Below are 23835 nucleotides of genomic sequence, written 5' to 3' on the forward strand. Positions count from 1 at the left end.
ATACCTATTAAGCCTTTTAAAGATGTTGTATTTTAATAGCAAATGTTTTGTTGCATGTTCCACAGATAAAGCTATATTTTCCAAAATAAATTTATGTATACTCAGAACTGTCATGTGTTTACAAACATATTTTGCAAATGCAGACAAGTTTCACAATATTTTCTACAGTAATATGAACTCCAGATACTTAAGCAAATTTGTGCATCTGAACAAGAATTTAAAATCATGCAACTTATTCACTGGGATTCATTTTTCTTCTGACTCATTGTAAAAAAAAACAAACAAAAAAAAAAAAAAAAAAAAAAAAAACATATTGGTCATACAACTACATGAGGCACCATTGCATCAGATCAGGTGGCAGGAAGGAAGGGGCAGCAATGAAACCTCAAGGACAGATCCGTTAACCTGCTGGAGTCTATGTTCTAAACAATGTCCTTCAGGCTCACCTAGGCCAGTTTCTGCTGTATGTGATGTTATGTTCTTGAGTGGGAGAAACTGTGGCAAAAGTATAGCACTTGACACCCTCCTTTTAGACTGATTTGTATGGACTAAACTCAGGGACATTTACTTTTTTAATAAACTGCATTGCATATTAAGTCCAAATTTGATATTAGCAGAGTTTCCTAAGTTATATTTTCATTTTTAAGGAAATTTAATATCTTCCTATTAAAATGGTGTTAGCTATAATTTAAGTTGTGTATGAATCTCTTAGTTCACCATATAGACTTTTTCCCACCAGCTTTTTAATAACAATTCCAAAACAAAACATGAAACTGGAAAAAAAAATAAAACATTAACATTTTAACTTTAGGAGAGAACATCTCTGTATGTTAGTTTCACTTCTGTAAAAGCCAGGAAGTATTTTAGATAGAAACTTCATTTCTACTGGTATCGTTAGCCTATGTAGTTATGTTAACTTAAACATTGATGTGCTTTGCCAAGTTTAATCACTTTGAAAACTTCATAATAAATGATATTTTGCTTTAAAAGTTGGATCCTGCAGATAGAGAAGTCTTGAGTATTTATTTTTAAAGAAATCTGGCAGAATTGGTTAAATTTTCCACTGCAAATATTTTGGTGCCGTACAGATCCTAATGCTCAAGCAGTCCATAAAATAGTTTGCTGCATCCAAAAGAGCATTTCAAAACCTTTCCAAAACTCCCACTTAAATGATGCACCATTCCTTACTTTTTAAAAAAAAAAATCAGAGCTGTTGCAGAAAGCAACTGCAATGGCATTCCAGAAGGTTAAGATTTTAGGAATAGGGAGAGAAGAAATGAAAGAAAGCATCATAAATTCTTAAAACATTGTGAGGATTTTTTATTTTCTTTAGAAAATGGCTTCTGAAACAAGGAATAATAGCCATAAGGATAATTAATGTTGCTTCTAAGATACCCAAATATCTAGACTGAAGAAATAAAGTGCTTTTCCCCCTCCCCCCCCCCCAGTTACTTAAAAGAATTCCCTGATATAATTATTGTTTTCAGCTAGAATAAAGAAGATTCTCCATGAAAGGAAGCATGCTTCTTTTAGGGTTCTGTAATTGGCAAAAAGGAGGATCTCCAACACATAGTCATTTCCCATCTAAATATGAATTTTGTTGAAAGATCATCAGAAAAAGAAACGTGTTTGTGCAAGTACCTTCAAGCAAGGTTTTACAAAGATTCTGCAGGAAACAGTACATTCGCCAAGACTGTATATTTTGCTTTACTTAAGCCTCCAAAGGAGATGTCGCAACCTGTGGGAGCAGGCCAGGGAACTGCCAAGCCTTTTTCCTAGCTGACACTAATGGACAGCCAACTGTGTGTTCAAATTGACCTGCACATAGGCAGGGTTTCCCAGATGTATGCACATAGCCCCGAGACACATCCACCAAGCTGCTTGAAGAAAGTCATATTTCAGTAGCAGAAGATAACACCTGTCCTCAGAAAAAAAAAAGATGAGGAAAACAAAGAATCCCAGAGCAGCCCACCAGGAACTGAATTAAATGAGGGCAATAAGCAGCCATCATCACTTTCAAGGGCTACAAGTGTTGAAGAAGTTGATAGATTATTTTAAGTCCTCTAATTGGTTTCCTTACAGAACAAATAATGAGGTTTTGAAGCTTATTCAAACCTAGTGAAAAGGCAAAACTTAGGGAACTAAATATCTAAATCGGTTTGAAAAGCCATACAGAATGTCTCCTTACTGTGTGCTACCAAGGGCTTTACACCTTAAGAAACCATGAAAGAGAGGAATAGGCAGATGCTTTAGAATGACAGGTGAGCACTTGCCAGTTAACTTTACTGATAACAGGAATGCACTGACTCCTTCTGCTAATTGGTTCCTGACTGCTCTCTTTCCCATGTGACTAGGTCAGATATCTCATGTGATTTTAGCCATCTACACAGACAGACTAGGAAAAAGTATATTTAAAATTATTCCTCTCTGAGACAGTGGCATCTAAGCACATTCCTTGTTAGTCATCATGTATTGTGTCCTTCCTCCCCTCTCCCTCAATGTGTCCCTCCTCATGCTGTCCCTTTTTTTTCCTAAAAGAGAAAGATCACAAGAAAAAATTTGGGATCCTACAGCCAACAAATATTTATTATTAACTACACTGCTTCTAGGTAGATATTGCTTTCATTACACCTTTGAGTGAATCTGAAAATGATGTTTCAGTCAGCAGCACAGCTTTTCCCTCCTCACAGCTCCTGTCAGTATAAGGATAGCCTCACCACCCTTCAGAAGCCATTTCATCTTCTGGCTAAACTTTTCCTATTAGACTGCCTTAATTTTACATTTTCTTTTATCCTCAAGGACTGTGTAAATCCTCCCATACTTTTACTTTTCTTCTTCCCTGAGGAGTCTTCATACTTTTGAAAATACTTTGAAATATCTCCCTAAATATTTGGGGTCCCCCTCATACACTCTGCTGAGCTCTAGGCCATGGTGTGTGGCCTGTAGCCTCCCTTAAATACAAGACTTCAACTCAGCCTTACCTCAAGGAGTTGTAAAGCAGATGAGACCATGACTGTGAGAAGCAGCATTCTGACTCACACTGCAGCTCCAGCTCCTCCTGCATCTGAGGCTGTGCATGGTGCTGGTGGCAAAGAGTGTGAGAGGCCAGAAGCACCATGAGGTACTGCAAGGGTCATCTACAAGAGCATCAAGGGGTCCGGAGGGACTGTGATGGGATGCCAGCACATGACAGTGGTCAGGAATGTTGGCCAGTGGCCCTTTCTCTTGGGGGTGAGCTACTGGACAAGCGTTCGTGCTTCAGGCTGCTTACTGCTGCATGTTACAAGCAGCAACAGCCCATGAAGGCAGGTCCAGTCTGCATATTGAAATATGAAGAAATGTTTAAGAAGTCGAAGAGGCCTGTGGCATACCTAAGGAGGTTTTGGAAAGAATAATAGTAATTCTTAATTTGTGGTATCGGCATTATTCAGGTTTACATTGATTATTGCTCCCAGTTCTCCCAGTCAAGGCTGTACCTCACGCACCTACCGTGAAGTTGTAGAGCCTTTTTGATGTCACTGATGCCATGTGCCAGCAGTACATGGTCAGTAAATGCTTTAATATGACTGCACCTTGAATGTTGGACTATGTATTAGATGAGAAGCAATGGTTCTTCCAACACTAGACAAGGATGTACTAGGAACCCAATTTAGAGGCCTTCATAACTTGCACACACTCTGCCCTTTCCCAGGAACACCAATACATAAAATCATCCCTTTCACGTGACCACGTGGAGCTTACTGTCTCCTACATTATAACACAGGAAACCTAAGGCACTTTATAATACATCATTTTCATGTTGCTTCCACACCTGAGAAAAAATTCTTCTCTCTGTAATAAACACTGAATATTCAGAGAAATCTACATGTATTTTACAAAGAGTTCTTTAGATCTTATTTTCCACTATAAAGGCCCAATTCTAAGCTCTATGAAGTTCATGACAAACTTGTTTCTAGTGGGCACAAGACTGGTTTATTTCATAATTTAGCCACCGTCCATCTTAATGTTGGGTCACAGATTTCAATTTAATTCTGACTTCTACTTTCGCTAGTTAATGCATTCATTTGTGAATAATTCCAGCAGTCAGGAGTTTTAGATATTCCTGTTGTAAGACTTACCTCAGAGAATCCCTCTTTTTAGTCACATGGTACACATTTATCCAGATCTCAGTGATTTTACCTAGTTAACTTCCACTTTCTTGTTGGACATAGTTACCTTTCTATTTTAAGAAACAAAAATCTTTAATTGAGGATCATTAAATTCAGGTATTGAAAAGAAGTGGAAGCTTTTCAGTTGTAATAGTTGCTTATTTTTTAGTCTTGAAGGAAAAATCTAACAAAAATGCCCTTTCTAGCCTTTTCCCTCTAGATCCCCATCATCATTCCGCAATTAGTTATATCTAATTTAATATCATGTAAAGGTTCTAAAACGCTGACAGAACTGGACTGCTGAGTATTGTACGGATGGATGGAAAATGAAGGATACAGCAATGGTAAGCAGCTGAAATGATTTTGAATGAATGAGCCAAGATCTTAAAAGGATGTTCACATAGTAAAGTTTAGAATGAGAGGCCTTCTTGCGTCGTTCTCCCTCATGCAATATACTGATTGAGGAAAACAGGGAAGGGGAGAGAGCCATGGTTTAGGTCATGTATTTTACCTTGTTTGGGGAATAGTAACTCTCTTTTTGACTCCACCTATTTCTTTGCCTTTCTGTATGTTATAAGAAACATTGGTGTCATCTTTTTACACTTGTAACTGACTCCCAGATTATAAGATAGCCAAGAAATATAACAAATTATTTTATTAGTCTGCTAAACTTTAAATAATTGTATGTTATTATCTAAACAATGATTATAATCTCATGTAGTTCGGTACCTGTAGATTTCTATGTTAGTACTAATTCAGATAAGTATGTGTATACCTGCGACAATTAATCTCCTATGTCTGTGAGATGCCTAAATAAATAATATAAACAAATTGCTCTAAGCCATGCCAATTTGTCTGGTTTTGAATATTTATATGGTTGAAGGCTTACCACTCTTTACTTACTCAGAATGCAAGTCGGATACCAAATTCAGATAACATATAGTCAGAGTTAGTTAAGTATGTAGCTTAAATATTTAACGTGTCCTTAGTCTGGCTATTTTTTCACTATGTGGAAAAAAATACCAAATTTTTTTCAAAAAGTGTATAGGAAAATTAGACTTATCCATCATGGTGAAACATTCTCAAAAATAGCAGTTGCAGAAGGAAGGAGTGAAAGGAAAGTGTTCTTTTTGAAGACAATATATTTTTGAGAATTAATAATAGTGTTTCTAACCTTAATGTTTTGCTTTTGATACGTTAAGTGACTTGTCGTTTTCTTTTGGTTTTCCTTTAGATTTCCAGCTACAGAGATTAACAGTAATTAAATAAAGAAACTTTAGCCACTTCACTGACCCCTTATATTCAGTGAATCATAGTCAGCTCTTGTAAAATGAACTATATTAATCAATATTAGGAGGTAGATGAAGAGGAAGCAAGGAAGTAACTGTATCTTGGAGCAAAAACTAAGGGTTATTATGTCTAGGCAGGACGTACAAGACCAAAGCACTCTAAAAAAGGGAAAGTGACAGTTTTAGCTCCACGGTGGCTAAAGTCCATTTGTGTTGTGCTGATAGTTTTTATATATACCCAAATAAGTGTAATCAGTATTTTATACAGTCTGTTTACTCAGAAACACTTGACTTACTGCTCTAGTCATTCTGCCATTCATTGGTGTAAATTTTCATCATTAAAGAATGGATAGTGGTTATATTGGCCAAAAGCAGATAGTATTTCCATTTTCAATGTGGGAAGGTGTAGTTTATTATTAAGAAGCAAGATGTTCTGTGAGAAAGACTACTGGATACTTAAAATGATTTCTGAATTTCCATTTTGGTTCTGGCACTCATCCTGGGAAAATCATATCACCTTCTATGCATCTTCTCTATGCATATGCCAATCTGAGTAACTTATTTATGAATGATTAATTAAATTTCAGTTCAGAGAATGCTTGTGCTGTGTTGTAAGAGCAAACCCACATTTGAAATTCTGTGATCAGAACTTTTTCTTTTTATTCTCCAAAGGCATTTAAACAATTTCAAGAGAAAAAAAAAAACACTGTGGAAAATCCATGAACTCAAATAGTTCAAGTTAAAATTGTGTAGACTTCTAGCTTTCTCAGTCTTCCTTTTCTTCCAAGTGAACCACTGCAATCCTCTTATTTTCAGCTTTATTTTCTAGGTAGATTTATGAGCAGTGGAGGTTCTATACATTGTGTTACACAGAAATAATATATAGAAATAATATATATATGTATGTAAATATGAAACTTCTTGCTTGTGAAATGAAGAAATGTTTTTTTGTTTTTTTTTTTTTTTTTTTTTTTCCAAAATTCCTGTTTTGCTGACAAGAAGTTCACAAAATGGCATGTCTGTCTTGCTGTATCATGGAAGGGAAGGAAAAATTATATGATAGTACCTATAAAGAACAAAAAGAGTAGTAGAGTTTCAGTCCAAGATGCTATAATTTACATAGTTTCCCTTGCCTTTATGTAGAAAAAAGGCACTATTTCATATACAGAGATTTCAGATCTCTCTCTTATGAAGCAGAAGCGTGTATTAATATTGTTATTTGTACTATAAGTATGTTAATTGTGTATAATGACTAACTACATAAAATATTTTCATTTCCCAGGAGAGAAAATAGAGAGAACATAGAGAGACAACATCTCTATTAAATATTGATAAAAGAAAAAGATAATATTTACTGTAAAAAAGAATATATTTCCAAGAAAGTTAATGCTGGAGCAGAATGAAATTATACAAAGAAGTTTAAAAATGTAAGCAACACATCTTAAATCCTCCCTTCTCTTAATATTGAATGTATATTCAATATTAAGAAAAAAGAAACTATGCAGACAGAATAATAAAAAATATCCCAATCTGAGTAACTTATTTATGAGTGATTAATTAAATTTCAGTTCAGAGAATGCTTGTACTGTGTTGTAAGAGCAAACCCACATCTGAAATTCTGTGAACTTTTTATTTTTACTCTCCAAAGACATTTAAACAATTTCAAGAGAAAAAAACACTGTGGAAAATCCATGAACTCAATAAAGAGAAATGTGAGTGGCTTTAGTATTGCAAATGACTAAAAGTAAAAGTTACATTTTAATTCTGATGTGTTTTATGGTGAAAGATTTTTCTGCCTTTTGACTTCTAATGGCATTGACCAGATAACCACAATTTCTTTTGGAAGAAATAGAATTGTGTTAATGATTTATCAAAATAATAGTATGCAAAGGTCATGTATTTATCATATGTTAAGAGGAATTGTAGTGGTTTTGTTAACATCTTGCATCTTCATTAAATATTGAAAATTATTCATTTTATTATTCAGAAACATCTTTACTACACATGTTCCTTTAAGGTTACTTGCTGTATAAGTCAGTATAATAAAGATAATGGATCTGGTGATGTTTTGCCTCCTCAGTTTCTCTCCAATGTCAGGAAATATATGTCCAGAAGACCGTGCACTAGCTGGAGAGATGTTGGTTCCAATTTGGGTTCTGTTCTCTTTGCTCCTGTTTCCTCTCCTGTCTGTTGTCTCATTATATTTCAAGTGTATTTGGGGAGAATTATTCTATTATTACAGGAGTTTCTGTAATTCCTGGTAGAACTAGGATTTGATGTTGTTTTCCATCTACAGGGTGATTTAAAGAAAATACAAGTCAAGTAAAAATATGATATTCTAGTTCTTAAAATTATAGCATACTAGTGCAAAAACATAGATAGGCATTAGGTAACATTTTATATGAATATTAGTTAAATCTTCTCCATGGATTCAGTACATACCTTTTGAAACAAAGTACATACCATATGAAACGAAGTACAGCATTATAGAAGCTGTGGAGCAAAGACTGGGATCCAGAGGACTTGATAAATTTTTTCATGGCCATCAGGAAATTCAGGGAGACTTTGAAAACAAATGGAAGAAATTTATCACATAAGACTTTAAAAGGTAATAAGTATGTATAACCAGTGTGAGAAAAGGGTTGTTTTTTTTTTTTTTTTTTGATACCCATAATAGATTTAGCACTTTGGTTTTCATAAGTGTTTTGTTGCATAGAATTTCCTTATTGCATTAAGGAATGTAATCTTAAAGGCTAATTTTAGCTAAGGCAGGCTTTCTCCTGAGGCTCTATTGACAAATGGTTCTTCTGAAGGGCAGTTCAGAGCCTAATTCATGTGCTTTGAATTAGTTTACTGAAGGAGCCTTCCTCTCTCCCCTGGAGAAAAAACAAAACAAAAAAAAAAAAAAAAAAAAAGACCTCTCCAGTCTAAACTTGGTCTTCAGTGAATAAATGGAAAACCCTGTTAACACGCAGACTATGATTCAGAAGAACCCTTTATGGGTCACATTATTTATGAAGACTTTTGCTGAGTTTTCAAAGATTTCTCTTGGAATCAGCTATCTCCCATCCTCTGCAAATTCTATGCAGATTGTATAGACAGTAGTAGAAATCTTTGAGACTTCTGCTTCAGTCTCCTTAATTTTTCATCAAAGTGTGAAGCACATCAGCAGTCTTTGAGTGCTAGCTGCTGAGCAATTGCACTGATCCTGATAGCAACTATGACACTACCTAATCATAATTTTCAGATGACACTCCATTCACAAAAGACTATCTATAGTAGGAGTTTCTTGAAAGTACAAACAGATTTAAGGGGGGCATTATATAAGAAAGGAAAAAATTAAAAACATGCAATTATAATTTTGTATGACTGCACCACTGACGAAGAGCTTCAAAATAAAGCAATGGGACATGTAGCAATACCTTGCCAAATAAGACCTTTACACATGGAAAGGGATGTTTATTAGCTGAGAGTACTTTGTTCAAGAAGATCTTGAAGATATAGTAGTCTCCATTGCAACTACATTATCACGATTTTGTTACATGGGTTTTGAGTACTTGGATCTACTAACAACAAATTTGCAACACTTTCAGATGTTTGGTCTGGCAAGTACCACCAATAGTTTCAAGTCTTTGAGTGACACCATATATGTTAAAATACATTAATATATTGTGTTATTATACTGGTATACGTATACACATATAGAGATGGCCCAGGCTCTTAGAAACAGATGGTTGACTAAAGAATTTATTAACATGTTGGCTTTTTTTAGTTCTTTATTTGATGTACTATATATGAAATGGTTCAGCCAGGAAATCACTTGATCAGGATTCAAAGGGTATTTTCACTTGAGAGAACTTTAAGATAGTAAGTTTGCTTGCTTCAAACTATATGGAACTGTGATATTGATTCCTGTCTTCCAACAGCAAATGATGTCATCATTAAGATCTCCCTGTCTCACTTTCAGAATAATGCTTTTCTGTTGTCTCTGCTGAAGAATTTGGAAAGTCCATCACATTTATCAATCTAAAATAAATTGTATTTTGCCATGAACCTGACTAGAAAAACTTTGACAAATGTTGGAGAGCAGATATGATGGCATATATTCTCTTTTTACGACCCTGTCAACTCTGATGCTTGTACCTGCCTATATTTAAATCTTAACTATCCTGTTACAATTTTACATCATGTTCATCAAGACACTCACACAAGACTAGAGTTCTCCAGGACCACCACAATACAAATGATTTTTACAGCAACTAAACACGTAAGATAAAATGAAACAAAAGTGGACAGATACAGCCAAGCAAGTAACAGAATCATATTTTGCACAATTTTACAATTTGGTGAAAACATTTTGCCTGTGTCATTATAAAGAATTTTTACAGTTATATTGCTTAATATGTCACTGGTCTTTGTCTACTTCAGAAGATGTCCTTAGCTATGATTATGACACTAATCTAATGATATTTATTATAATAATGATAATTGATAGAACAACAATTACTTTGGTTAAACAACTTATGCTTGTGTATTTACTTTGCAAGATAAGTAGAGTTTATACAAAGCACTGCTTATTTCTTTTATTGGTGAAGTGTGGCTATCCAGCTTTGTGGAAAGCCAAACAAGAAGATGGCTAACATTTTCTAGTGCAATAACACAAAAGCTGTCTTTGACCTGTAAGAATCATAGGGTATTTAAGTCTTGCTCTTTCAGGAAATTTGAACTGAAGGAAAATGCTAGGAGCTCAGTGTCTAAGTTGTCCACATGAAGAAGGAAAATCCATCACTAAAAACAGTAGCAATGTAAAAAAGTTGGAGCAGGGATAGGTAAGGGGTGGAGGAAGAATGCCTCCAGTTTTGTTGCATCTTTCAACTCTGGACTCATGTACATCCTGTAATTTAGTCAACCACTAATCAGAGAGAAGTATAAGAGTTGAGCCCAAGCTAATTAATGCATGTGGCATTTCAATTGAGTTTGTATTGTGGATGATGATAACTTCAGCATTCATGTAACAGTTCAATTTGATTCTGTCTCTCCTTCCTTTTATTATCACTAGCTAAATTTAGATCCTGGGTTTCGCTGAAGGATAAAGGAAGAAGTAACAACCCATTCTAGAAGATCCACATGAATAAATAAAGTTACCCTGAGACAGAACTGCACTCCAGCAATGTGAGTACATGGATAACACAGCTGTTAAGCCATAACTGTGCATGTGTTTCTCAGCTAAGAAATTCTCCAGTTTGCATAATACCCATTTACAAATAAATGTATCATTAAAAAAATAAAAAATTAAAATGCAAGACTATCTACAGGTTTTTTTTTAATTAAGTATCCTTTTTATAATTTGTAAGCAGAATTCAAATGTATTACTAAGCATTTTATGACTCAACATGACATTGTAGCAATTATTCTTTATTATTCACCAGTCCACCAGAAACAAATCTGCTTTTTTTCCTTTTTTGCATACTCACAGACATCTCCCACATCTCTAAACTTTTGTTCCTAAATTAAGTCAATATTTTTCAACAAAAATGGTTCAAGTAGTTTCATTTATTTAAAGTTGTATTATACTTAGAAATCCTGTCTTCAGATTTCAGTAGCAAAAGCACTGACTGAGGAACAGTGTCAAATTTCTGCCAAAAGTTGACTTTTATGTAACTTTCAGCAGAAGTGGCTTGGGAATAAACTTATATTTGGAAAAGGAAGAATTGGTTAGAATACAACCAAACCATGAAAAACTACTCTGAGCTGATATAGTGCTCAAGCTGCTTAATAAAGCAGCCTAGACGAGGCATGGCATTGAGCACATTTGCAAATATTTTCATTTTTGGGGGTCTTTTTGGCCTAAAAGAAGAGTTTCTATTTGTATGAGCCATTAACCACAGTGTGTGCAAGAAGTTCTTGCATAGCTTTTAATTTTCTTCAAAATTAGTTTGCTCTGCTGATGTCACTGAAATTTAAGGTTAGAATCAGAGAACTTTACATCTACGTTTTGCACTAAATGAGTTATATCAGAAAAGTATATCTCAAAAAAAAAAAAAAATAATCACATAAGATAAGAAATAAATTAAGCCATAACCTTATCTTTACAAATGCTGCTTCTTGAGGCTGTGTTGTTGTTGTTTTGGTTTTAGGTTTGGTTTTGTTTGTTTGTTTGTTTGTTTTTTGGTCTGCAATTTCCTCTTGCAATTCAGTTTTAAGTGCTTACAGCCAGTGTCTCATCCCACATCTTTAACTACTTTTAGTTCATGCATTCCAAATAATTCCTGATTGGTGAAAAGTAGTCATTAGTTCTAGGTAAGTAGCATATAAGTTAGCAAAAATTAAAGTATATGTGAAATATCACTCATGATTAAGGGTTTATTATGTGTCTATGCCTGACTGAGAAGTTATGTATTTTTGCAGCTGTGGGCTTCAGAGGTCTGGCTCTTAAGTGCTGACTGCAGCAAAACTTGTTTAGCTCTTAGGTGTTTATTCAGATCCTGTGTATTTATTCAGATCCTGTGTAATCATGACACATGAAAACAAGACAGCATTATCTCTTCACACCTACCTCTTGTTAATGAATGTAACAAACAGACATCACCACAAGCAGCTCCAACGCTCAAGTACTCCTCTGCCTGGCCACTGGACCACAATCTAGAGAATCAGAGGTGTTTGTCCCAGGTTGATGGATGTGCCTGCTGTTTTCCCATTTGAAGTTTCAACCAGTAATGAGACTGGGTGTGTATCCTGGAGACAAATCAGACACAGCCAACTACACAAACCACCACAGGCAAGGTGCTACCATCAAAAGCCCCCACATGGGACCCTACCAGGACAACAACCAAGTTCTCTTCAGCTGGTAGGGACTGAAGTTCACTTATGAAATCACACATCCCCACTCTAGATTCACAAGTAGCTCCACATTTGTGGATCCCTCACATATGAGCACAGTCCCCCTCTCCATCAGGTACCCATCCCAGATCTCAGTCCCTTTTATGTGCTCCAGGATGCTCCTACTCACTGGGGAAATCATCCCAGTGCTCACCTGAAAACATGCATATACACTCACAAATTTGTCTCAAAGGCACTCCACATTAGGTGTCCCCTAATATCAGCTCAGATCTTCTGCCCATCTTCTTCTTCTGGGTCTCCTTCTGTCTGGCTAGTCCAGCTTACTAACAAGTTATACACATACACTAATATATACCAGCTTCAGGCGAGATACAAACACTCCCTCAACCACACCCCAACAGCAGGCAACCAGGTACATAGGCCTGTGATCTGTGTCCCCACTCTGGCCACCAGCACTGAGACCACCACTCACTTCACTCACCCTGGTTTCCCCAGATGTTGTACATGGGACAAACACCAGTCCACTTGGGGTGACTAGAAGTGGGACCCTCACCCACTCCAGCTGCTGTCACTGAGACTCCAATTCATTCCAGTTACTGATACCACAGACCCAGGACACCTACATTCCTGATCTGACTCCACTTTCCAGCCCTATATTTCATTCACTTCCATCACTGCTAGTCCTTAAATCACTCACACATGGGACAGAGTGGAATTATACAGAGATAAAGTTAAGAAATGATTGAATAAGATAGGACAGACTATGGTGATCAGGCACAAGGCTTGGTCAGGCAAGTGGACTGGACTGCCACAGTTTACATGCAACCAACTCCTTTTATACCCCTTTTAGCCTTTTTCTATCCCAGCCTTTTTCCGTTCCTGTTCTTCCTCAGTTCCCTTCCCTTAAACACTTATTCATAAGTCATTCATGAAGTCATATATAAGTATATCATATATAAGTCATAATTTATTCATAATTCATTTATTCATAAGACAGGCCCACTGTCTGCCTTCAAATATCCCAAATCCTCATGTTCCTCTTGTTTACTCCTTCTTATCCATTATATGTACCCTCCCCAAAAGTGTGTGTGTGGTATTTTTTTAAAGGGCCATCTATTAGTGACTGGAGACTCTTTGTCTTTGGCACTGTCTGTGTTATTCCGTGCTCACCATATTTGTGATTGATTTCTTTATCAATTCCAACTTATCATCTGATTTTGCACCAAAAAGGTCCTTCACTGCTGGTTGTTAGTGAAGCAGACACTGTCACCTTCCACATAGGTATGACCACTAAATCAAGATAAGAAAAACTGCATTTGAAAGCTATAGACAGCTACTAATAACCGGTAAAGTGTGAAAGTTTTTGGCAATGTTAACCTAGCTTTACAGCTATTGATCAAATCAGCTTCATCACAAGCTGAAGTGCTACTGAAAACTTAGTATTTGATAGTTGGTTATCTACTCTGCAATCAGCATCAGGGTTGATATTTTTGTGGTCAGTAAATAATAACCTAGTAAGTAGCACCCTCCACTTTTAAATTAGTTAAAACAAATTAAAACACCCTAGATTTCTGCAGAGAAAGGGAGCAAACTTTCCTAAAAGTCATTTTTTATATATATAAAAAAACAAACAAAACAAAAAGAAACCCCCCAAAAAAACCAAGCAACATCTTACAGAGTCTGTATGAACAATTCAAGGTTTTGAGAAAAAAATAATCATAAAATAATCATAAAACACTTTGCTTTGTGAAAAATGTAGTTATAATCAGACAAAATGGTAGGAATTGGTTTTCATAGTGCTTAACTTGCAAAAACTGGAAAACTGAAGAGACTAGAAATGTTTACTAAGAAAAGGAAGATTTTTTTTCCACGTGCCTATACTTCTTACCATTGGTGGTTTCGGCTGCTCACTTCAAGATTTTGTACTTCATTACCTTGTTCTAGAGAACAAGTCTTATACGGGCTGTCTGAGGGAGCTGGGGTTGTTCAGCATAGAGAAAACGAGGTTCAGCGAAGACCTTACCACACTCTACAATTACCTTAAAGAAGGTTAAAGCAAGGTAGAGTCTGTGCTCTTCTCCCAAACAGTAAGTCAAGAGTACAAGAGGAAATGACCTTAAGTAGCACCAGGGAGGGGTTTGATGATATATTAGGAAAACTTTCTTCACTGAAAAGGTTGTGAGACATTGGAGCAGGCTGCACAGGGAAGTAGTTGAGTCATCTTCCCTAGAGGTCTTCAAAAAACATGTAGATGTAGAACTTAGTAACATGGTTTAATGCTGGACTTGACAGTGCTAAGTTAAAGGTTGGACCAGATGATCTTATACGTCTTTCCACATGAAATGATGAAATGATTCTATGATTCTATGACTATTTAAATAATAATTAAAAAAAAAAAAAAAAAAAGGAAAAAGGAAAAAGGAAGAAGGAAATTCATCAGCATTGGTAATCACAAAATGAGATTGATGGTTAATAGTCTTAAAATCCAAACAGATACACAGAACACAAGCCTGCATGGAGACTTTAACAGCCCTTTGTGTTATCAGGGTTAGCTCATGTCTCAGCTGCTCACTTTCTTTTCAGAGAGAATGATTTGGATAGCACAGGTCTCTGTGAAACCAGAAACTTGTCATCTGAGGACCATCAAAAGAATCAAAACAGAAAAAGTATGAGAGTTTTGCACTTCTCTAACCTTTGAAAAGGTGCTGTGATTGAGAATTGGGGCAATATGCTTTGAGAATCTAAACAAACCAGAGGTAGTTTTTCCTTATCACATGGAAAGTGAGTAAACTCATTATTATCTTAAATTCCAGCCATGATAATAACTAATAAAATAGTTAGGCTGGAAGCCTGCTTTGTTTTTCTTAGACCAAATCTCTAAGACTCACTATTTACGCATAGTCAATGTTCAGGTTTACAATTTTTTTGGTAGCACACTGATAACACAAATTCTGAATAATGAAAGAATTATTTGGATGTGAAAACCTATCTCTCATCCTCAGACCTTCAAAGAATGTTACAATTCCATATTTCAAATGCTCTTATTGTCTATAGAGAGGCAAAAAAATATATATATATAAATGGTTTAATCTAAATATCTTTACATTCTAGGTAAAGATATTTTTTTACACTCACCTCATTATGAGGTGAAATTGGAAATAATAGATTGTGTTATGGCAATAGCCTTTCCTTAAGGAACAGCATACTGTTCAGAGGACTCTAAACTGTTTTAATGTTTTCCCTGTGTACAAAAATATATATACTTGTATGGGATGTTGGTTTCTTAAGTATCCCATTTATAATTTTATCACCAGCTCCACCAGGTAATCATTTTGTTCATGAGTTAGTTGACCACTAAATATGAATTCCCATGTAAAGGCACGGCATTGCATTTTTATAAATGGTTCAGTTATCATCAGTGCATAAATATAAAGCTATTTGAAGTTGTAAACACATAACGGACTGCTACAGATTCTGGTAGATACATTCTCTATACACTACACCATGTGCAGAAATGGGTTTAGCAATCCATAAAAGGCAATAGTTAGTGTATCCACTCAGTCAAGATAAGAAATATAGAAGCTAAAATAAGCAACTTGAATCACTGTAACAACAAGAAGAAGCTTATAGCTCTGTACTATGAAATGAGAAATTAGGTATGAAAGAGCTGCTGCTTTTATTTCATCCTACTTCTATACAGCAAACACACCCCTAAAAGACTCCAGTGTTTCTCTCACATTTAGAGTTACTTCTCCTGTCATAGAAATATTTACAGTTTTAAAGGTAGAATACTTGTAGATGTAAAATCAGTAAAAGTCAAATTAAGAAAGAGAGGATGATGTTACTACTGATGTGGAGAAAAGAGTCTGTAGCAAAAATTAATCTTCCTTGCATGTGTTTCAGATGCTATACTGAGAAGAAAGCTCTACTGTGTGTATTGTTACCCTGTGTTGACATAAAACTTTAGGTACTGGTGTAGCTTCTGTGTAACCAGATATTTTTTTTTTTTTTTTTTTACTCCTGAATAAAGGAACCATAACACTATCATCAAAACATTCAAACAAGAAACTATTGATCTTTTGGGACAAAAAGATTCTTCATCCTATATCTTTAAGTGTTTTGAATATATGTCATAGTTGGGAGAAAGGTTGTGTCTATATGTCTGTGTATAAAAATCTTACCTCTATTGCTTTGTTGTATGGCCTGAAGCAGATCCAATACTTGGAGTAGAAATTCAGACCTTGTTACTAAGAGTGAGAGTCCTGTTCATCACTTTAGTAAGATCAGGACTTCACTCTGGGTCTCATATTGTGAAGATGTGCAACAAAAGACATGGATATAATGAGTTTCCACTTCCTTCATGAGAGTACTGGAACTTCAAGTATAAATACATTCACTTCAGAAAAGTAATGAGTTCTGTTAATTAACATTTTTATAAATTCACAGAAATCTAAAAAATAAAAATAAAAATAATAAAAAGTATATTTGTTAATCATAAGAATTACCTGAACAAGACGAGCCTTTTCCATCTCTACCTCTAGTCACAATATTTTATCCAGTAGATAATCCCTACTGATAAACTAGTAGTCAGATGGATTAATTGCTCATAATATAGGTACCCTTAATTTTTGCATTCAGTCTAAATATGTCAAACAAATATATATGTTTGAGTTTTTGTGGTAATTTCAATTAAGGTGGTTATCTCCCCTTTACCAAACACATCATATTATGTCACTAGTAGTCATTTACGTATGGCTTTTACCACAGATTGCTAGTAGCTTCTTTGGTTCATACTGCTGCAATCTTAAAGATAATTAAGGATGAATTTGATTTTTAAAGCATTTTTAAGTGTTAGGAAAATCAGAAAAAGAGAGAGGGGTTTCAGAACAAAGAAAAAAGATAATGGCAAAATGATAAAAGATCTTGATACAGTTTTATGAAAATCTCATTTTCACTCACTCAGAAAAAATCTGGAGACTTTCAGGAATTTAGGGTAGATACAATAAAGTAGAATTTTTTAAAAACATACAAGAGAGACTGTTTGGAAACATTTTGGAGGAATGAGAGAAAGAAAATATTGTTTACCTCCATTTAGATGAGTAGAGACACTGTTCAGTGGTTCAAGAACCATCTGGTTCTCCAACTGAGATTATAGAAATGTGACCTTATAGTGTCAGAAAAGGAAAAGGATAGGACACAAACAAACAAAAAAGATAATAACAATAAATATTTATAAATAATTGGCTCTCTCTGTTAATCCCTGCTGTATCAACTCGAATGTTTTTTCTTATCCCTCTTTCAACATTTTTCACCCCCTTCTCAAAAGTCTATATTTTATCATTTAAAGTGCATGCATTTTCTGCCATTCACCCTCTTTTTAACACTTAATTTAATCTCAGCTTCTCATTGTACATTTGTGGATCATGTTCAAGATTCCTCCTTCGTACTTACTGTCTTCTCTTCAAAATCTTGAGAGTTTTTGTTATACCCCTTTGTCAGTGATTGATTGAAACTTTCTTGAAGAAAGTTGGCAAAAGCTTTTCATCAGAAAAAATGTAAGACAAGTTATGGTGGGTTTTTCAGTAAGATATTGGAAAAAAAAAAAAAAAAACAACAAAAAAAAAAAAACACCACTGCATGCACTGCATGAATTCAAGCTTGGCCAGAAGCAGCTCTGTATCATGCTGTAATCATATCCATTGTAAAGGCAGGAATTTAGTCGTTTGGTTTATTTTCCTAAAGGAATACAGAGAAGCTAAAAAACACTGGACTAGGACACAGACAAAACCCAAAAGAAGCATTTTCTTTGGAAAAAGAATCGTTCAGAACTCTGGAAAAGGAAATTTCTCCCTGTTTCATTCCTTTTCATTTCAGTGTAAAGGCAAAGCTTAAAGGGCCTCATGAGGGAAATAATGTGACTCCATGGTTTCTCCTTATAAAACTAACCTGTAACATTAAAATACTCACTAACTATTTAGGCTAGTAATGTTTCACTAGGTCATTGCTTTTTCAAGGCACAGAATTTAATTTTTTGCTATATATTGCCTTACACTTTATTTTTTTTCCATTGCCTTGACTAGTGTTCTCTAAACATGTTAAAGATTTCTGTCATTTCTTGTTGACAATATACATAGAACTCATCACAGTAATACTACCTACCATTTATAGAAAGAGAGTATCAGCTCCTTTCTATGATGCTACATATGTAGTCTGAAACCCCTATTATCAATTTGTCTAATTTATCATGTATGACTATCCTTATATTTCATTCAATGCTATTTTCTAGCCAAAAGTGGTCAATTTGAAAAAGACATCCACTTGGAAAGTAATATTTGTATCTTAGTATATAAGTTCCTCCTTCAAAAGTTTGCATTTATGATGTATATTAGTATACGTTACAGTAGTAAGTGGAAAAAAAAAATAATATTTTAGCAAAAGTAAAGTAAATATAGGTCTTTTATTTTCAAAATGAAATTTCATTTTGCATTTTGCTTTTCAATATAACTTTCATGGAGATACTTTGGACTTTTCTAATCTACTTGAATTTGATTTGCTGACTGTGGCTCTTTATTTTGTTTTTCTTTCCTAAAGTTCACATCTTGCTACTAACTTATCTCTTTTTAGTAATATCCACAAATTTGAATTCTGGTTTTAGAACACTTACTCATTATGAATAACACTTTCAAAACATAATCTTCTGGTTATAATTGAACTACCCTCAGAAATAAATGCTACCGATAATTTGTTGTAGATCTAATTTTCACATAAAAAGACCAAAGGGGAATATTGGGTGATCTAGTATGATTTCTTGTACCTCACAGGCATTACATTTTACTCAGCAGCCCTATCTGAAGCACACTAGTTTGCATATAAGTTTGGATATATTTCTCCTAAAGCCTGTATTTATTTGGAGAAATGGAGAAAGAGAAAATTTACCATTTGCCTTAGTAACTTTAAAGAAGTCAATGGCATTCCTTTTGAAATCTCTTATTTGGATTTCCCTTGTTCAAATTTCAGCCATTAGTTCTTGTCATGTTTTCTTCTGTTAACTAAAACTACCCTTTTCATATGACTTTTTTATAGACGGGTAGTAACTAATCACTGAAATTAAGTGACCTCACAATAGTAATTCTTAGTACGCTAAATCCATGGAGCTCTTTAATATTGAATGTAAAGGATCATTCTTATACTTCCAGTCATTGTTGTGTCTGTATTTTTCATTTTCTTTCCCACTGTTTTGAACACCATATGTGTACATATATATATGTATATATATAAAGAAGTAAGCAGTTCAAATGTTGGTTCTCAATAAATATGCATTCACTGTTACATTGCCATTAGCTGCATTAAATCAATATGGCTCTGTGCTAAAATTCTTCATCTATTCCTTTTTATTGTCACGTTCTATTCAGAGAAGATCTTTTCTGTAGTTATTCCTTGATGTTATGACTTTCCAGATTTGAATTCAAATTACAATAATTAATAAAACAATATTGCTCACATTGTCTCATCCATTTGGGTTTTCTGTTGTCTATCCATTATCTCTTACATTACAATATAACTTCTTAAATTCTGAGTTGGTACAGCACTTTGCAACAAATGCGTTCATAATGATGGCTCCTCCACAATTAAGTAATATATGTAACAGAACATCTTCAATACATATGGTGTTATCTTTACTTTCTGTTACTGATGTGACAATTCCATTGAAAAGCTACAGCCAGAGGCCAGATATTCCTGATATAAGGGAAGGAATCTTGGATGATATAAACGGTGACAACTTCATCACCCATAATAAAGCCTTGACAGTTTATTCCAGTGGAGTAACTGACCATAAGAACCTGAATCCCTGAATTATTCTGTTATTAGTAGCTTCAAGTCTCTGTGAAAGGACAATATTATTATTCCTGAATGATAGTGTCAGGGGGATTCAATTTGCTCCAATCAGACCAGGAGATGCGTTAGAGCCTCTTTGAAATTAAGGTCATGCACAGAAAGATTCCGCAGTAGAGACCTTAGGAGCAAATAAATCATATTATTGTAACTTACTTATCAATGACAGATATACCTGTGAATAGGCAAGTGTAGGGCCTTGATGTATTTACTTTATTTAGAGTTTTGTGGGAACAAATATCATCTGGGATGAATCCTTAATTTTTTCTTCCAGTAGTTTATAGTTCTTTTTATATTGTTTCTTTAAGACATATAGTCTGATATTTTACTGAGAAATTAGTTTTGCAGTACGATAATTGTGTCACTTTTTATTTCACTGAAGAGCAGTACCACATTTGCTTCCCTGATTCCTCTAATATTTCCACTGTTTTCTTTGACTTGAAGAATTATTTAGCCAGTTCCCTTCTTACTGGAAAAAAAAAAAGGCAAAACAAAACAAAAAAAAACATATTGCATTGATTCTTCATGCTTTGCTATTGGTTAATCCAATTAGTCTTTCTTGCCTTTTTATCAACAGTTATATTTACAAAATATTCCTTACCTTTGTTTGTACTTCCCTCTTTATTGTCCTTTACAATGGCTTACCCTGGGCTGTGTCTTTCAGGAGACCTAGTATGTGAGTTGGATGGAACATTACAAAAAATAACAGCATTAAAGAGTGCTGAAAGTAGATATCAAGACAGAGCAACATGTTTTTTTTAACTTCAAAATGTTAACATGTAGTATTAACATGTAACATATGATAACACGTAGAATGTTTAAATCAACAAAACAGTAATATGGAAACAAAATGGAATCTTATTTGGATCATACTAAACATCTGTAGACAATAGTTTTCAGTTCTGTGTTGCCCACTAAAAACAAGAGACTTACAATTATATTTTAAAATGGTTGAATATTCCACCTTACTAGTACAGCTGTGTTGGGTTGACTTGGCTGGCTGCCATATGCCCACCAAGGTGGGCATCCCACTCTTACTCCTCAATAGAACAGGGGTAGAAAACACATTGGAAAAGCATGTAGGCTAAGGTAAAGTTAGGAAGATCACTTACTGTCATGGTTTTGGTTAGGATAGAGTTAATTTTCTTCACAGCAAACACAATGCTGTGTTTTGGATTTTTGATGGAAATAGTGGCAATAACACACCAATGTTTCGTTTGTTGCAGAGCAATGCTCACACTGAGCAAAGGGCTCCTGATCCTCGTGCTGCCCTGCCAGTGAGGGGGCTGAGAGTGCACCAGGAGATGGGAGAGGAAACAGCCAGGACAGCTGGCCCAGGGTGACCAAAGGGATGTCCCATAACAAGTGGCATCATACTCAGCAGTAATAGCTGAGGGGAAGGTGGTTGAGGGTGGAAGTTGGCTGAGGGTGGGGGGAAACATTCACATTGATGACATTTGTCTTCCCAAGACACCATTCTGAGTCCTGTTTTCCTGGGAGTGGCTGAACACCTGCCTGCCGATGGGAAGCAGTGAAAGGATTCCTTGTTTTCCTTTGCCTGCACACACAGCTTTTGCTTTTGCTAATAAACATTCTTTTTCTCAATCCATGAGTTCTTTCACTTTTATCTTTCTGATTCTCTTCCCCATCCCACCTGGAGAGAGTGAGCAAGTGGCTGGGTGGTGCTGAGCTTCAAAACTTACCAATTACTAACACAGGCAAAATAGAATTGACTTGGGGAAAATTATCTTAATTCATTGCCAATTAAAGATAGAGTTGGATATAGAGAAACAATTTTTAACAGCGCCTTCCTCCCATCCACTTCTTTCCCAAGGCTCAGCTTTACTTGTTCATTTCCCACTCATCTTCTCCCACCCTCAGCAGTGCAGGTAGTTGGGGAATGGGAGTTGCAGTCAGTGTATAACAATTCCTCTTTACTGTTCCTTCATCCTCACACTTTCCCCCTATTTCAGCATGTCCATGGGATGCAGTCCAACAGGAACAGACTGCTCCAGCATGGGTCTTCCACAGGCTGCAGGATCTGGGGGTGTTGGTCAGTGCTTGCCTGAACATGAGCCAGCAGTGTGCCCAGGTGGCCAAGAAGACCAATGGCATCCTGGTTTATATCAGGAACAGTGTAGCCAGAAGGACCAGGGAGCTGATCGTTCCCCTGTACTCTGCTCTGGTGAGGCCACACCTCGAGTACTGTGTTCAGTTTTGGGCCCCTCAATACAGAAGGACATGGAGGCCCTGGAAAATGTCCAGAAAAGGGCTATGAAGCTGGTGAAGGGCCTGGAACACAAGTCCTGTGAGGAATGGCTGAAGGAACTGGTGTTGTTTAGTCTGGAGAAGAGGAGGCTCAGGGGAGACCTTATTGTTCTCTACAGCTACCTGAAAGGAAGGTGTGGGGAGCTACAGGTCAACCTCTTCTTGCAGGTAACTAGTTATACCACTAGAGGAAATGGCCCCAAGTTTCACCAGGGAGGTTTACTTTGGAAGTTAGGAGAAATTTCTTCTGGGAAAGAATAGTCAGGTATTGGAAGGGTTTGCCCAGCTACATACTGTCCCTGGGGGTGTTTAAGGAAAGGATGGACCTGGTGCTTAGGGACATGGTTTAGTGGGTGACATTGGTGGTAGGGGGATGGTTGGACCATATGGTCCTGGAGGTCTTTTCCAACCTTTATGATTCTATGTTCTCATGCCAAGGAATGTCTCCTGTGGAAGCTTTAAGTCTTTTTTATGTACAAATCACACCCACATCTCAAGCAAAGTGCATCATGACATAAAACTATTCCATCAAGTTAGGTATATGAGCTGCCTCTCAAGGTCGTTTTTGATTTTCTATTTCACCACGTATCATACTCACCAACAAGAATCTTTCTAGAAAAAAAAAAATATCTTCTTTCCTGATACTGATACTACTTCTGTACCACCATTGTGAGGGTAGTTAAGATACCATAGCACATGTGTAGATCTTTTGAATGCCTTCATGAGAAGGCAAAAGAACAATTAATTGCACACTAAAGTAATTGTGTCTTCTGATTCATTGTAGATCTGTCTCCTAAAGTACAACCTTAATGACATACAATGACAAGATATCATGTTCAACCTTGACCCTTTCTTCAGAGTTGCTTCTGAACTTCATACTACTGTTTGAGCACATATATTTCCCTCTGAACATGTGGGAGACAAGACAAGTTTTCCAGTGCTTCAGCTTACTAGAATTTTAAATCCTTCTACAACAGGTTTCTGAGTCCTCATTTTAACTAGCAGCTTAAGGCGTGATTGAGTAATCAGTGTAGATGGAGGAGGTACACATGTAGCATGAGGAAGCCAGTTGAGATTAAATATTACTGAAACTATAGGATTAATTGCAATCATCCATCATTTTGATAGTAAGCTCAACTTGTTCCTGTTGATACTGGCTCTGTGTTAGTGGAGTTCTGATTCCTGTTTAATGGCTCTGTGTCTAGGTGGAGGTTGGTGATGAGTGGTGTCCCTCACAGATCAGTGTTGTTTAATATCTGTCAGTGACATAGACAGTAGAATCAAGTGCACCCTCAGCAAGTTTGCAGATGACATGAAGCTGAGTGGTGCAGATAAAATAACAGAAGGAAGGGATGTCATCCAAAGGGATCTGGACAAGCTAGAAAAGTGGTCCCATG

Source organism: Anas acuta, chromosome 3, assembly GCF_963932015.1.
Source record: "Anas acuta chromosome 3, bAnaAcu1.1, whole genome shotgun sequence".
In the NCBI taxonomy this organism is placed as follows: Eukaryota; Metazoa; Chordata; class Aves; order Anseriformes; family Anatidae; genus Anas; species Anas acuta.